Genomic DNA, 13,773 nt, shown 5'->3' with positions numbered 1-13,773 from the left:
TGGAAATTAATAATAAGTATTTGCTGTGTTTTATTTGGATTTTAATGACATCTGTAATGAGTGATGGATACCAGGAATGGAAACAGCCAGAAAGAAGAGGGAGGAGGCTCATGGCAGGACTCTGGAGATTTGGGACCTCTTGCTGTTTCTGCCGTTGGCCTGATGGGTGACCTTGATCAGTCAGTGCACCCTCCTCCAGTGTGCCATTTTTTCCTACAGGAAAATGAAGAGGTGAGACCTCCAAATACCTTCCATAAGGGAGGAAGTCTTTGTGCTTTCCATACCCGTTAAATGTGCTCTTGGCTTTTTGGGGTTCCTTACATTCTTTCCTCTCGTTCCTTTCTTCTTTCCTGTCTTTCAAGAAGTGGCTAGATGAGTGATAGGGAGTTAATAAATGCAATATTTCAATTACGTATAAACATTTCTTTCCTCTCCTCGCTCATCTTTTGGCCACTCCAATTTTTAATGTGTCAGTAGTCTGCAAATAAAAGATTCTCACCTTATACTTTGACTTTTTCATTCATTTTTACCCCGTTATTTGGTAACATTTCCATCGATCACTGTAAATATCCTCTAATTTCTTCAGCGGTAATTTTGTTGCTTTTTCCATAACAAGTAGGGAGCTATTTAAAGTTCTAGTGACTCTGATGATTTCAATGACAGGAAGTTGGAATAAAATTCTCCTCAAAAGCCTGAGGAGAAAAAAAAATTAATCTGGCACGTTCACCTGACTTCTCAGAACCATTCAGGGGCCCAAATCCTCTTGATTTCCATGTCTTTGGAGATTTGCCTTTAAAGCTTCAATATTCTGTAAAGGTGCTAATTTAATTTAATTTAATTATCATGCAGCTTGGTTATACAGATTCATTTTTTCAGTCTTTCCTGGTAAAGTAGCACCTACAACTCCTCAATCACTTCTGTTACTGATTTTATCTCCATTGCATCCCAACCTGAATTTCTTGGCAAGGTTGTTGCCTTCTAGGTTTTTCAGCCTGATTGTCAGGAACATGATATGGCCAAGAATAGACTGGAAAATATGGTTCTTGCTAGTCTGTTTCTGCAGAGAGGAAATTAAATTCAATGCAAAGAAGCACTTGCTCTCTAGCAGAACTCGGTTAATGTCATGAGAAAGGGAGGAAAAAAAGTGCCCATGGGGGTTAACAGAGAGGAAGTTAACAAGAACCCAATATGGGAACTCAAGAGAAACACCAGGCAGATGGTATATCATCCCAGCAAATACTTAGGCTATTTTCCTGTCTGAATCCATTGATTTGATCGGAGGGATGTGCTGCCTCTCATCTGTGCAGCTCTCTTTCTCAGAGATGCTTTGACAATGCATCTGATCTCGTGATTCAAATTGCGTTTGCACAGTCAGAGCTGGGGCTGCCGAGGTGTCTGCAGGAGGGCTGGAGCGCTGCATGGCAGAGGGCAATTCCTTGCAGCATCAGTATTTAGCTCCACAGGGGAGATCTGCCTTCTTGGCTGGCCAGGCTCAGTCTCACAGAGCACAAATGTGCTGTGGGGGTCCCTGTCCTTGGAGCCTGAATGACCCCTCTTTTTACTTTCTTGGCAGCAATGAGAAATCTCTCAGGTAACCCAGGGAAGGGCTGGGAAGGGCCCAAGTATCCTGCAAGGGCTGCAAGGGCACCAGCATAGTGGAGGAGAAGGACCCCTTTCCTCACCAGAAAGTTTCCTCTTTCTACAGGACTTAAACCTGAAAGAAATGTTTGATCAAATGGTGGAACTCCTCCATCTCCCCAAACCACTCTATGGTGAGTGTTAAGTCTTTTTTTTCTCCATCCTGTGGGGTTTTTTCTGAGTTGGATATGTCTGGTATGATCATGTCATACTCTGGGGGTGGAAGGAACATCAGCTCAGCATTTTCAATAGAAGCAGAAGCAGAATTATCCCAGCTTATCCAAAAGCTTGTGTATGGGAAAGGGGTGAGGAGGAAATCCTGGTCTTGGAGGGCTGGTGGATTCATTTACTGGAACTGTTTGAAGTCCTTCTGTTTGGCCTGTCTCTTCTCTGCCCTGGTGTAGCACAGGAATTACCAGCCAGACAAACCTATGTGTTCAGCAAAAAGGAAAGGAGATTAAGGGGCAGGATCTGTGAATTTTACCCATGTTGTTTTGGAAGAAAAAGTGTTGTAAAGAGAACACAAACAATTAGGGCATATGCCAAGTTTGTTCATCTTCAGAAGCCTGTGGTAGGTGTGCCAGTGCACTGGTGTTCAGCAATTAACAATAAAGGCAGACAGCAATTAACCACATGTCTGCTGCGAGTGGTAATGCAAGTTATTTGTATTTAACCTTCATGATTCATGAGCCACTTTCATTCTCGGAACTAAAGAGAAAGGGAAGGAATGTCTTAGAGCCTGATGTCACCATGTGAAAAATGATCAGACTTCAGTAGTCAGTAATGAAAAAACTTATATATATATAAATAAAAATATATTGATTTTTGCCATTCTTGGCAAATGAAATATAATCATTTATCATACATATATCTATGCATACATACATATCTATGTCCATGTATATTTTTGACGGTAACAGTAGAGTTCTGTTCCTGGGAATTTCAAGCTTCATTTGCTTTTAGGATCTCAGATTGTACATGTACTGAAACCAGTGGAAAAGTCCTTATCAGTATCAATGGCTGTTGCATTTGGACTGCTGGTAAAAACACCACCACAGGAGCCATAGGCTTTGGACGGGTTTTTTTTTTGTTTGGTTTGGTTTGGTTGTTCTTCTTTCCCCATGTATTTCTGAAGAAATTAGACTTATTTAGGAAAAGCAGCCTTTACGGGATTCAGTATTCAAAGGAAGGTGATGGGACACCCAGACTGCTGGAATTAAGCCTGTTCTGATGCCACATCCTTTCCAAGGGTTTTTGAATTGACAGACAGCCTTCATGAATAATTGTCACTGGGACAAGTACAGAACTGTGTCTTTTTTAAAAACATCTTGGCCACAGGGGAAGGAGAGCAAGAAAACCAAAGGATACCTGTGTTACTGTCTGTTAAAGAAGAAGTAGCTACTGCATCAGGATTATATACACTGGAAGATCACTTTTTGTTTTTCCCTGAACCAGAGTTCTGCACAAAGCTTGTTTTTGGTGGAATGAGGTTTAGCAACCAGTTTGTCTCATTATTGGTAAACAGATACCTTTTGGATAGTTTTCCATTGAGCAGCATATAAATCTAGGCTTAAACATAATGAACTGGCTCCAAAAAGCGTACTGGAATATTGATTTTTGTGAATTAATAAGATATTGGTTTGGGTTTTTATGGATTAATACTTAGCTACCAGCTGTTCGGTATTTGGATAGAGAACATCCGAGTGGTAAAATGCAATTTTAGTTTGCAAATGGAAATGCTTCAAGATGGAACAATTGGATTGGTGGACAGATAATATTAAAGGGTAGCAAGGGCGAGACACAAAGTGCCTTTATTGCTTATTCTTTCAATACTAGTAATAAGTATTGACTACCTGAAAGAAAGCCAATGAAAGATTTTTTTGAAAATAGAGTTTGGAGGGCTGTTAGTTTTGTCTGTGCCTAAAAGTGTCATCCTAGAAAAACCAATTAAAATGAGGTATTTTGGCAGGAAAACAACAATCTTTTTAGCACAAAAAGAAATAATTTAAATTGTGTTCCCATTTATGAAAATGTATAACTTAGCTTGGAATCAAAAGCTTATTTAACACTTTTAGCAAAATGAAATCTGCTTTCCTCCTGTTGTCCCTGATCCCATTGGGAACTCAAAATTTTCCAATAAGAACTTTTTCAGAGGTGAATATTCTCAGGGGAATTTTCTTTCAAATCCATCTAATAACCCATGTCAGGGAGCACTTCAGATGTTCCACTGTGAGATGAAAAGAGGTCAGGGTATTGTAAGAGGAGCTGAAGGATGAGAAAAGTGATTTGAGCTGCAGACTGCCAGACTTGTGGGGACAGCACAGCAGTGGGCTGAGCATGACGGAGAGGTTGAGGGGCAGAAACAAGAATGTACTCTGGTGTCTGTGATCACCCTGGGAAGTCCACTGTGCTCTGGTTACCTTAGAGCTACCAGGCTCTGAGCCAGAGGAAGTGCAATGGTGTCAGCTGGCATCAGTGGGAACAGTACTTTGAGTTGTACTCCTCCAAAAGGGCCTGCACCACAGCTTTTGGGGCAAAACAGCAGAGCTGATGAGTTTTGCCATCCTTTACTTGTCTGTAATTACTCAGCTCTGCTAATGCCAGTTCTGATCTCAAATGTAATGCTGGGGTAGCTGCACTGGTTTCACAGGAGTTAACCCTCAATTGTTCTACTGAGAGCAACATCAAGGCTGTAATCTCTGCTACAGAGCAGTCACAAACACAACAAATAAATAGCCATTGGCATGGCTTCAAGAAAGATGTTCCATCAGCTGCTGCTCTTTTGCCATGGGACGTTCCTGTAGGGAACAGGTTGCACTTGAAATGTAAATCGAGTTCAATATCATCAGACTCATTAGTACAGTCTTTGGTGCTGCTTGGTAAACAGACAGCACATGGAGCCTTGACACCTGGCTGGCTGGGCATTAATAAAGCACTCAGGCAGCATCTTAACTGGGAGGCAGTGAGGAGAGAGGAGAGAGGCTCGGGAGTGGGTGAACACTTGTCTGTGAGTGCCTCAGGAAAACCTTGAGTGTCCTTCTACTGTAAGCAATCTTTGCTGGATCTCAAGGACAGGAGTATGAACGTGAATACATCTCTGCTCCTAAAACTCCAAACACATTGTGCACTGCTATCAAAGCAGGTCTGCAACAAGCCCAGCTGAGCACAGCCCATCAGGCAGAGCGTGCAGCCGAGCCCTGGGGAGGGATTTGGTGTGCAGTCACAGGATTGCCTGTGAGAGCTCCTTGATCAGAACAGAAATATTTAATCAGGTCTGTCTCCTGTAACTGTCATGTAGAGAAAACAAGGTTGCAAATTGGATTTGTGTGATCAATGGGCAAGAAAGACCACTTTATTCACCTTAGCAGTGCTGATGTACAGCACTAGGCTTTTGTGACAGCAAGGTGCCCATGTTCTGGCAGGACTGACTCTCTCCTCTCTGGGGATATGGGCTGCTCTGGAACCATACATTGATCATTTTAAAATTTTAGCCACAATCTTGCCTTCTTGTATGTCAGTAGAAAATCAGCTGCTGAGTTTAGAATGAGTATGATTTTCCTTACAGCAGAATCAAAGGAAGAATTTGCACTGATTTCTGAAGGCAAGTATCAGACCTGACTAGTCAGGTTGCACAGCAATATTTGGGCACATAAAGGTATGGTTCAGAATTTATTCATATATGTGAGTGAATTAGGAACCTGCACATAGTTTTTTGAAGTTCAAGGCTACAGTGGAAAGCATGGTACAGGGGTCTGACTTGAATAGAAAGCGGCTCAGAGCCTGAGCAAATCCTCTGCAGCCAGGTCTGGCACCACAAAGCCACTGTTAAATAGATCTTCTAGACCTGACACTTCACAGTTTCAAACATTTGCAAAGCATGAACATCACAGCAGGTCTTACGGAATCTAATGGCACAGCACATGTTTTAAATAAATAAATAAATAAATAACATACAGCAGAGATCATGGGAGACATGTCTGAAATTTGTGTCTTACCAAGAATTGGCATGGTGACTTGGCAGGGTCTTTGGAAGGTTTTGAGTTACACTGGTGAATAATAAAACTATTTTTTAAAATTCTTCTCCCTTTGTATATTAGGAATGGACTTGTAAAAGAGGGACTTCCAGTCACAGTCTGTCTGTCTCCCCACAAATCTGGAAGAAGTTGGTGGGATGAAGGGTGCAGCTGTGGAACCCCCCCAGAGCATGAAGGGCTGTAGGATCCATTTGGAGAGGAGCACAGCAGAACCCAGGTATGAGAGGGACATGGGTCATGGACACCTCATGACAGGTGCAGCAGCACCAACCTCTGCTAATGTTTGCTCTGTGAAAAAAAAAGCACAAAAATACACCTGAACCTCAGAGATTGGGATCTAGAGCGACGATTCCTTACTTCAGGAAATGAAGCTTTTCTGAACAATACCATCTTCTGTCATGCCTAATCAAAGTAATTAAAGAACACTACCACACTTTATTAATGTAATTTATCTCTTGCCTGAGGTGAACCATATTTATGCTCCAGTTACTCAAACATCAGTGTTCTGTGTTTGAAGGAATGGTGTTATGCAGTGATGTTTGTGTTCCACAATATCAGGCAGTAATTGAACAAGTGCCTGGGAAATTGGGTATTTCCTACTTCGGAAAAGCTTCTCTGGGGAATCTGTTTTTGCACAGGTATGTTGAACAGGCTGGACTTGGGCATGTCCTTATTTGAATGGCAGCTGGAGGCCTACACAAGCCAAGCTTTTCAAGCCAAACAAGCCAAAATTCATCTATAAGCATTAAGCCTGTGAATGGCCTGTTCAACTGAACGCACATGTTCACATCATCTAATGAACCGGGGTTGGGACGCCAAATTTATTCCAGCTGAAGATCTGGCAGGGAAAGGCTAATATGTGCTGAAAGAGGAAGGAAGGAAGGAAGTTAGTTAGTTCTAGAGATTAAAATCATTAAAGAAAGTGTCAGTAGAAAAAAAGTATTTATTTTAAAAGATACAAATGTCTTCCACGAATACGCCTCTGATGCAGCCCAGTTGCAGGGCTCTTAGGCACAGTATCCACCTGCCTTTCATACCAGATGGAAAAAGCAGTTTAACAAAATGTATGGAATAGGACAGTGTGAGACCACGGAAAGCATTGCCCAAAACTGACCGAGGGGTTTTCCTGGTGATTGCTCGCAATTTGCTGCTGTCTGCTTGATTGAAGCTGAAGACAGGAGAGAGCAAGGAGAGCAGCACAGAGCTGTCATGGGCCTGGCCTGGACAGAGGGTGAGGCAGCTCCTGGCTGGGCAAGGCTGGAGGCAGAGTGAGTTGGCAAGGGAGGTGCAGCCTCCTGCATCCCCTACAGACCTGGCTTTGTCTGCTGAGCTGGGCTGGCTCAAGGCCATTTTGGCCACCTGTCCGTGCTATTTGCCCTCATTTGAGGCCAGCCTTGGGTGGCCTGAGAGGAAACCCCCCTGGGGCTTGGTCTTAAAAGTACACTTGGAAAGGACATTGCAGGTCTTTGTCTACCCTACCTCACCCACACTTCAGGTGGATAAGATGGGCCCTTTCCTACCAGGGACCTGACTCTGGGATGAAGAGCCGCTGAGATTTGCTGACATCTGAATCCAGAACTGGTCCAAGCTCAGGTGTGGCATGGGCAGAGTTAGGGGAGAAACTGGCACAGAGAAAACAGAGGGAAGCAAACCTGGCTGGGAATATGGCACAGCAGACACGTCCCCTCACACTGCAGCACGTTTCATCTCGGACCTGCAGCTCCCAGTGGTGCTCTGCTGCCTCTTGCCCAGCCCATACACGGGGCACTAATGCAGTGACTGTGCAGTTTTACTGAGGCTGATGTAGAGAATTCCACAACTACATTGAAAGCACTGTTAAGTAGGATGACATGTGGGGAACAGTACCATGCTATTTTATTTTTTAAAACGTGGGTTATGTATTTACTGCTTTCCTAATGGGTTCTTAAAAAATATCTGAGAAGTAGATTCTGTCTTGTAAATCGGTCCAAATGAATTTTATTGAGACTTCTGTGTAAATCTTTTCTACCCTGCTCCCAAGTAGATTTTGGCAGTTTAAAAAGCTTTCTAAGAACAAGGAAAAATGAGCTTTTATTCTTTGTGAATAAATGAACTGCAAATTTCCTTGGGTAGTGGTTAAAACTGTTTTGAATTTTCCTAGAAGAGAACAATGACTCGCACCCATTGATAAAGTACACCTTAGCTCTGTATTAATAACAAGTGCAGTGGGCTGGATCAGATTGCATCTGCCACTGAGAACACAGAGGCTTGCTTGGAGGACAGAGCAGGACTGGGCTCCCAGCATGTTGTGTTTATGGCTCCAAACCCGAAGCACAGATTGGAGATTTGTCCCAGGTCAGACTCTCCTTGACAGCCCGTGCACTGCTGCATATCGAGTGCTCCTGCATAAAAAGTTGGATGGCAAAAAAGTAAATTCTGGTGCTTTAAAGGCAAGGCCTGATGTCTCATATGTTCTAGGAACATGCCTCCCAGATTGCCAGCTCAAAATTTAGGGTGAAAACAAAAAAAAAACCCCAAAGCCACGAGGAAGATGTCAGGATGATGTGTAAGGTGCAAACTGGGAGAGCCTGTGAGTAAAAGAAGAATAGAAATGATTTTGAAACAGAAAAATATGACTGGAAAGGTAACTGAATACCATGTTGAACATGCTGATTTTTCTTCCTGATGATTAAAACAAGAAAAATCATACTACAGAGCTGATCATTAGTGTAACTGATTTTAGTGCTATGTAGGATAATTTCTTTCAACAGTGGAGAAATGGCAAAAAATATGCCAAAGACAGAGGGTCTATTAACAAGTAAGTCAGCTGGGGCAAGCAGAAACTCATGTAATATGCCACGAGCATGATGAGATCCAGAAAAGGCATAAGGACTGAAGAAAATGGTAAAATGCATGGCACAGAAAGCAGTCATTCTGTTGGAAAAAGCTGTCATAGCAAACAGAGCTTTGGCAGTACATGCAATCAAGAAACAGCAATTAATTGAAACTGGAAGAGATGTTTTTCCAGTTAGAAACCTGGCTTTATATTTAGACAGCTTTTTTTTTGCTGCTATTTATTTGGAGGCTGTTTGTGTATTAGATCTACCAAGCCCTGTCCTTCGCTGCTTCATACCTCTCAGGCTGCCCCTGACCCTGCTGCCAAAGGCTCTTCAAAGGCTGCGGTCATCCAAGACCCTCCTGTGGCCACTGGTCCTGCCTGGCTCTCGGTCCTGCCTTGTGGCAGGGGGTGGCATCTCCCCACACCACCAAGCAAGTGTGATCCTTCTGTAGCACAGGGAGGCAGAAGTGGCTCTTGCTGAAAGGACAATAGCAAGGACTTCTGGTGGCATCGCCCTGGACAAAAAATTGGCAACATAGATTTTCATTACAAGGAAAACCTGAGCATCTAAGATTTCTGTCTTGAAATCAGTGACCTGTGCCTGGAAGAGGGCAAAATACTGTAGCTCAAAAGAGTCTCAGTCTTGCTCCCTGCCTCAATAAAAATGAGAGAAGGCAGGATTGCAGCTGAAAGGGAATTGGCTTTGGACGCCCCAGGGCAGTGTACAGAAATAAAGCCCCCTCTCCTCCCTTCTCCCTGGGGCTCAGGCAGGCAGATGAAGTGCAGCAGAATTTAACTGGTTCAAGAGCAGCTGAATGAAAGAGTTTGGTAACCCTGCCAGATTCATTGCTTTATTCACTATTTATGCAGACAGCAGCTGCAAAACAGATTTAGGGACTGACTACAGTAAATAAATGGCTGACACGGCCCAGCTTTGGCACTTCATGGCTGTTGTACCCACGTGCTAATCTTGGTTCAGATACTGGTATTAGAAGCAGCACCCACCCAAAGCTAATGACTCGTTGTGGGTGACAGCAGCAGAGCAGAGATGGACCAGTGTCCTTGTCCTGGGGCTGTGAGGGGGGTGTGTACAGCACAGAGCAGGTGCTCTTCCTCCAGTGTCTGTAAGGTAATACGGATACTGTATGGGAAATCTCTTGCTTAAGTTATGGGGTATCTGTCCCTTCCACCATGCAGGGTTACTTCAAACACAGTGCTCCCAGCACCTTCAGGGACTTTACTGTGTCCTCCCCTGGGTCACAGCTGCTCCCAGGGGCAGCAGCAGCAAAGCTGCACCTAGACAAAAGAGGGGGCTCTACTTTTTTTTTTTTTTTTTATGAGGCAGATAGTGCATTTTGTTCCCGTTGGTGTGATGGATTTCACACATCTGCCTTGGCCAAAACCAAGCTTTAATAATAGATGTGGGGAGAAAGCGCTGACTGAAGGTTGTGTCAGTTGTAGGAAGTAGTTGCTGAACGTCCAGTGATGATACAGCCTCTTGGCATAATTTGAGCAAGATCGTACCATCTACGCCTATAGGAAATGTATCCCACTTAAATCCCTGTCTGTCTGCGTTGGTGGTGTCATCTGGCTCCTGGGTGTGTGCAAGGGATGGCCTGGGGGAGCAGCAGGGCTGCCTCTGCCTGCCTTGGTGCAGACCCTTGTCCACACGGGGACAGCGCTCCCGGGGAGCTGTGGCAGGACAGGAGGCAGGTGGAGATGCCGAGCTCTGGATGAGACCTGCGGTGGGCTCCTCTGCTGCTTGCACTCATTAAGCATCGTGTGGCACTTGGCAGCAGTAGGGCCATTAACCTTAATGTCCTGGCCAAACTCCAGCCTGCCTAATTGCATTCTGCCCGTGAGGCAGTATATTCCCAGGGAAGATTCAGGTGTGGAAATTGCTCTTCACTCCCTCTCCTAAACAATGTTACATGAAGGGTGGTTTAGTGCTGAAGATGAAACCTGTTTTATTCAGAAACCTAAATCTGGATTTAAGGATGTAGCAGAATACAGAGTCTTCCAAGCAAAGCCCAGGCTCCCGAGCACACCCAGGTGCAGAATGTGGTTTTGCTTTCCTGCAAATTTTTCACATTCCTTTATTAATAACAAATCTCCTAAAATCTGTTTAAGCTCATTACTTGCAGCAAATAAAAATACTTCACGCAAAAAAAGGAAACAGATGGTCTTGAATGTTGAAGATCTGTTTGAAATGTATTTTCAGCCCACTGTCTGGAACTTGTCTTGAGTTGTAAAGGAATCGAAGTTTAATTACACTCTCTGCAACACTAACACTGTGTAACCAGGGGATTCTCCCAGCTTTGTGTATCAACCTAACTAATGGTCGCTGTGTCACTGCTAAAGGGAAACATTTATGCACTTGTTGGAAGGAAAATAACGCTGGGTCTGGGGGCTTCTTCTCTGGGGCCACATTGTTTCTACATTAGAGTCAATAAGTTTTTTCTGTTAAGCTGGAGTGGGCAGAGGATTTGCATTATCTGGGTTTCTGTGGCATCCTGCCTGTGGATGTGGTGCTCCTGAATGGTCCCTGCTGACCTCGCATTTCCATCAGAGAGTGAAGGCAGGGGAGTTGTGCAGAGAGCCTCAGACAGCAGCTACACCCTGTGTGTACAGCACTGCAGCCTGCAGTGCCTGGGCGTTTCTCAATGTCTCTGGATTTAAAGCTGCATTTGGGAAAGCACAGACTTTGAGGAGAAGCAATGGTTGTGGTTTTCTCCCACAGGGACACCTCAGGAGGTTAATTCAATCTGTGTTACTTGGACTCCACAGCTCCTGCTGTCACATCATCCAGTTTTCATAGTCAGTGTCCTGCTTCCAGCTGAAGCACAATATGGTGCTTTAAATTTTTTTTTTTTTTTTTTAATCACACAGCTGCTGTCCTGTAGGACACTGTGCTCTTAGATGACCCACGGGCATGGCTCTCGTCAGGTAGATATGATCACACCAAATTAATGCCTGGAGGAGGAAAACCTGAAGCCAGAGCTGAGGCAGAGGAGGGGCTCCCTGTGGGTGCCCCAAGGATGGCATCTGCAGGGCAGGTTTGCCCATTTCTTGGAATAATAATCGTAATAACTAATAACAGTTATCAACAAATGGGTCAGGGCAGTTCATTAATTCCACTTTTCTCTGACACACCTAAAGCTGCTGAGCAATTGGCAGGTAGGATGTGAGTGATGCTGCTTCTCTCTAGAGCCAGGTGTTCGAGGGTTGCCAGAGCTGAGTGCTTGGGATCTCTGCTGCTTTTCTGCCTGGTTGGATGCTGGACGTGTTTGTAGCAGGACAACAACAAATGGTGAATAAAGTGCATCTGAAATGAAGCTCTAAATGCATAATTTCAGGAATTACAGACTGTTGAATGAATTTATATTTGAATAACATCAGTGAATTCCAGTCTGGTAGTCAAGAACCTATAAATAAAAAAAAGGTTGTTAAGTAAAGGGGGGTTATTTTAGAAATTAATGACTTGTAGGATTTTTATGTAATATATTTTTGTTGAAATCTTATTTTGTTGAAACCTTATTTTTGCTCAAATCTAGGACTTGGGTTTTCTCACTTCCTCCCCTCATCGTTTCACAGGAAGATTGGAATAGCTGTATAAAGTGAGGGTTTATGGAGGAGGCATTCTCAGCTTCTTTCTAATAAAATTATGGAGAAAGAAAAGGTCAAGCAAGGTTTCACTTATCAGATTTTCTATCAGTTTTTCTCCTTTACCTTAACTGAAAAATAATGAAAAATGAAAGGTATTTTTAAAAAATAATCAAAACGAAATCTCCTGTTTCCCAGAAAATAACAATTCAGAATTTTCTCTCGAAAAATGGTGAGTGACATGTTTCTAACCTCGAAAATGCTTCTTTTCCCCCCTCTGCCTCCTTCACCCCGAAGTTCAGCCAGCTCTGGCATCATGCCCAAGTGAAGCAGTGAGAAGATGTCTCATGGTTACTCTCTTTGGCAAAAGAATGTTTCTGAGGGTTTTTTATTTGGGTGATGATGATGATGATGGTGATGATTATTAATATTTTGTATTCTGCTTGTTTGTGTTTGCTCGAGACATAGAAATCTCTATTATTGCAAAGCAAGCTCGCTTATCCTCGTTCATCCCCAAGGAGGAGAAGACCCAGCCGGACTGGGCAGTCAATGTTTACCCGGCGGAGCCCTCGGGCTGCGCTCGCGTGGCTGCGGCTGCAGGGGGGCGATGCCTGGGGGGCTGCCGGGTTCCCTGGGGCATCACCCCCCTCTCTGGGGGCTGGCCTGGCTCTGCAGAGGCTCCGGCATTGCTCAAACGACTGGTTTTGTGGTTTGTTCATGACAGGCTTCGCAGGTCGGCTGGCTGAGGATTTTTGATGGCTCAGCTTCTCTGCCCGTGGGACTGAAATCTCTTGCATCCTCCGCCCCTGAGCTGCTCCGGCCGCCCCGGCGCAGGGGCTGCTGCTGTGACCCTGCGGGGAGCTCAGCCGAGCCCTCGGTGCGGTCCCTGCCATTAGCACGTGTTCCTTTCCCAGGGCTCCAACACATTTTCCAGGGATTTTCCTCAATCGCACACGTAATTCTATCATTCCATTCGCATCGAAGGGCACATCTCTGCATACCCATTTCACAGCTCTGATTATGCTCCCCTCTATTAATTTTTAAGCGAACGTAAAGCAAGGCCTCGAGAGGAGGCTGAACCTCGCTGGGAGCGGCCCCTCTTGCCCGGGCAGGGCTGGACAGGGCAGGGCAGGGTTGAGGCGGTGCCAGCCCACGGGCAGGGCAGGGCTGGGCGGAGGCGGTGCCCGGGCAGGGCAGGGCAGGGCTGAGGCGGTGCCAGCCCAGGGGCAGGGCAGGGCTGGGCAGGGCTGAGGCGGTGCCCGGGCAGGGCAGGGTTGAGGCGGTGCCAGCCCACGGGCAGGGCAGGGCAGGGCGGAGGCGGTGCCCGGGCAGGGCTGGGCAGGGCTGAGGCGGTGCCCGGGCAGGGCTGGGCAGGGCTGAGGCGGTGCCCGGGCAGGGCTGGGCAGGGCAGGGCTGGGCAGGGCTGAGGCGGTGCCAGCCCGCGGGCAGGGCAGGGCTGAGGCGGTGCCAGCCCGCGGGCAGGGCAGGGCAGGGCCGGGCTGAGGCGGTGCCAGCCCGCGGGCAGGGCAGGGCTGGGCAGGGCTGAGGCGGTGCCAGCCCGCGGGCAGGGCAGGGCTGGGCAGGGCTGAGGCGGTGCCAGCCCGCGGGCAGGGCAGGGCTGGGCAGGGCAGGGCTGAGGCGGTGCCAGCCCACGGGCAGGGCAGGGCTGGGCAGGGCTGA

This window comes from Coloeus monedula (assembly GCF_965178545.1).
Source record: "Coloeus monedula genome assembly, chromosome: 16".
In the NCBI taxonomy this organism is placed as follows: Eukaryota; Metazoa; Chordata; class Aves; order Passeriformes; family Corvidae; genus Coloeus; species Coloeus monedula.
This window is presented reverse-complemented; position numbering follows the sequence as displayed.